Raw genomic sequence first — 4,102 nt, forward strand, 5'->3', positions numbered from 1 at the left:
GGTCGATGTTTGACTCGTATGACCTGTTTGGTTGGCACTAATTAAGGCCATAGGCGACAAAGCTTCCATGCTTCTACTTTCTTTAAAGGGAGAAAATAAACCTTATTATCAATCAATCATTATATACGTTCTTTTATGCAACTTCTTTGGCACGTAAGCTTCTAAAGAGAGGGTAAATTGAAGATCAAACATAATTTTTTTAAGCAAGATTGAATAAATATGAATTACAGATTATATATTCATTATTTTGTTATCGAACTTGTAGCTACAACATTTAATGTCTGGTAAACATAGGTGAAATTAGCTGATCAACTAACAAGTTTGGATACATTGTTCTAAAAATCATAAAACTTTGATATCTTCATCTCTAATATTTAATATAATTGGATATTTCATGAAATAAAACCCAATCATATTCATAATTAGATACATATTTCATTTTATATATTGATTTTATAAGATTAAATTAAATATAAAATTATGTTTTCAACATAATATCAAAATGAAGTTAACTTATTTTAACTAAACTTTTTCATTTATTAAAATTATTATTTCAGCTGTTATAAGATTATTCATATAAAAGTAATCTTATATTTGATATACGTAATATTGAAGATTCCATGTTTACTAGAAATAAAATTAAATTATATAATATATAAATAAATAAAAACTTTACTTTATAATAGAGATATATCAATAGATCTGATACCTTGCTTTGAGAAGGAGTGAGAGCATTTTGCACATAGCACCCAGTCCATGAAAAAGTTGAAGGCAAACACATAATATAAAAGAAAAACAAAGGCTTTAAGCCTGCAATGCCACACAGATTTTGACGTATAAAGCCAAAACCTAAAGAAAAATGATTCTGCAGCAACAGTTTCAGAAGCAACGAGCAATGGATGAAGTGGCAAAGATTCGGAAGAGGTTTGGCGATGAACAAAGCACTCTATTGGACCAATTTGAGAGGCTATCATTCGAGTCTCACCTCACCAAGGCCATGCTGCATAGGAGCCTATCAGAGCCGGGCTTTCCAAGGTCTGTTTCACAGCCAAGGCACGTTAGTGTGACCCCCACAATACCTCTCCTGAATCATGGGAAACAAAGACGTTGTCGTGGCTCAGGGCTGCATAAGGCTCTGAAGAAATTTCTGAGACCCATCTTTGGCAGAAAGAACATTGGCGGTGGAGAAAGGAAACATGTTCATGATCCTCGGAATCCACTCTCTTGGAAGGCTTTTAGCAGATCACTAAGGTTCTAATTAAGTTCTTTCGGGTTTTCTTACATTCTTTCCATTTTTTTTTTCTCTTTTCTTTGTGATTAAACATAGTCTCGTAAGTTGTATCTGACTTTGCTCTACTAGTATCGCATGATTGTAATCACCAGAGACATGTTTTGTCTTCAAAATGATTAAGCACAATCTTAAAGGTTTGTTTTTATCTTATAATTGAGGAAAATTTCTAAAACTAAAGCAGTTTCATCAGTAATTTACAAAAATGATATAGTATGATTTTGTTTTTAGAGATTTATAGGATAGATCCACAAAGACATTTTTGTAAAATTGTGAAAAAGTGGAGTTGTAAACACTTATCATGACTTCTTTATAAATGTGTTGAACAAATTATCAAAATTTATAACAATTTTTAATTTTTATTAAACTAAACTCAATAACTTTATTTGTATAGTAATAATTCAAAAAGAAAAATATAATACAATTGAAATCATCATAATAACTTTAGTTCATTCAAAATTAAAAATTATTATAAGTCTTGATGAATTCCATACAAATTAAAAGTTATTATAAATTGTGATGACTTCAGTTCAACAAATGTAAAAAAAATTGTTATAAATCTTAACAATTTCACTTTTTCATAATTTTATAAAAAATCATAATGACTCATCACAACTTTTATTTAGAAATTACATGAACTCATGACAATTTACCTTAACTCTGTAAAAGAAAAATTAAGCTATCTCATTTGTGTAAATTACAGATCAAAATATTATAATTTTGAAAATTTAGATATCTTAAAAGATTTGTTTTTATCTTAGAATTGAAGCTTCATTTAGAATATTATTATTATTATTATTATTAAATAGATTAAAAAGATAAAACTTCCACTTTCAAGGGTCTTTTACTTTGTAATGGCTTAGAATTTTTATGACTGAGATAGTTTTTTTGGCAGTGTTCTTCAATTCTACCTTCTTTCATTAATGCTATTTTCAAACACTGGGTTTATTCATTTCCTTACGCTACGTTAACTAGCTAAAAGCCTTAAAGGAGCCTAGGGGCATTTATTGGTAGAAATTGCATTAAGCTCGCAATATATTCTAATGATATTCATTAATTATAGCAACACTTTAAATATGTTTTTTAATTATATTTTTTATAAGAATTTGTTTACCATACATTACTGTTGATTATATAGTTTTCTTTTTCTTTTTTCTGAAGGTGCATTTTGGTATAAATTTTTTGAAAGAAAAATCACAATCTTACGAAGATAAAATTCAAAATTTTAATATATAGATTAAAATTTAAATAGAAATTAATTGGTTAAAAAATACTGCATGTGATCTTTAAATATAGATTGAGAAATAAATATAAATTGTTTTTAAGATAAGTTTTAATATTTTTCCTTCATAAGTTTTAACTAATACTATTAGAATTTAATTTAGAGTAAAAAAATTATATTTTTGTGTGTTTATACATGGTTCACCAATATCTCTGTTTTTTACTTAGACAAAGTTAGCTTAGCCGGAAACCTGCCGCTTGCGTTAATGAAACCGATCCCCAAATCTATATAATTTTTTCTAATATTTTTCTGTTGTATAATATCATTTGTTTATCAAAAGCTTTTAACTATTCCTATTTATTATTTTATTTATATAATTATAAATTTATATATATTTTTATTTAATTTCAATATTTCTGGTAGCATTTATTTATTTGTTGTAATTAATTGATCTTTATTTTTTAAAATAATTGTATTTGGAATAAATCCTTATTTTTGTAAAATAATTATATTTATGATTAAAAAGTTACAAAAGACTTTTATCCAATTTTTTAAATTTACCTTAGCATATTTATTGGTCTGCAAAGTGGTAGTTATGTGGATCTGGCCAAACTTATTAATATGTAACTCTTATACAAGTTAATCAATTATAACTCGTTTTTATGGGTCAAAATTAGATTAAATAATTTAAATTATTGTTGTATATTTGTATCCAGGGCGGGGGGGAAGAAGTAAGTGGTGGGGAGATGGAGCTACTTCGCTAAAAGGAGAAGATTAGGCACAAATCACTAGTGCAAAAATGTTGTTTAACGTTACTCCTTAGACGTCAGTTTCATGAAAATCCGACATCTATTACTGCACGGTGGCATTATCGTAAATAAATTGGAAAACTAGACGCCAGTTTCGATGTCAGGCAACGTCTATGACATCATAGACGTCGCACCTGCCGCAAACTGACGTCCAATTGCCTGAGGTATGTGATAAGACAGTCCATTAACATCGGTGTTTCAGGGGACCGACGTCTACTAGGTTGCAATTAATGTTGCCCATCAAATTCCCAGGAGCTTAGACATCGGCTAGCAAGGGCACCGACGTCTACGTCACTGACAGGAAATCAAACATCAACTGGTTCAGCTTTAGACGTCGGATCCCGTGAAAAAGCAACGTCGATTGGGCTATAATTAATGATGTTCACCTAATGCCCCAGGCAATTAGACGTCACGTAGTCAAACACCGACGTCTAAGGCTTGTCTCGAAGGCGGGAAGACAAAAATTCTTCAATGTAGACGTCAGTTCTGAGGGGCACCGACGTCTACGTTCCTGTATTTTCACCAAATTCGAGGGTTTTAGACGTCGGCTGTGAGGGGCACCGACGTGAACTATCCTGACAGGAAACCAAAACGTCAATCTTTTCAGCTTCCTAGACGTCGGTTTCTGGAGCAACCGACGCCCCATTTCATTTTAAATAGACTGCGGACTCTTCTCGCCATTCAGTTTCTGATCGCGTCTTCATCTCTTCTCCTTTTTCTCTACTTCTCCTCTTCTTTTACTCGCTTGCGCACCTCTACTTTTTATCTCTTGCGGCATTGCAT

This window comes from Vigna radiata, unplaced genomic scaffold, assembly GCF_000741045.1.
Source record: "Vigna radiata var. radiata cultivar VC1973A unplaced genomic scaffold, Vradiata_ver6 scaffold_91, whole genome shotgun sequence".
In the NCBI taxonomy this organism is placed as follows: Eukaryota; Viridiplantae; Streptophyta; class Magnoliopsida; order Fabales; family Fabaceae; genus Vigna; species Vigna radiata.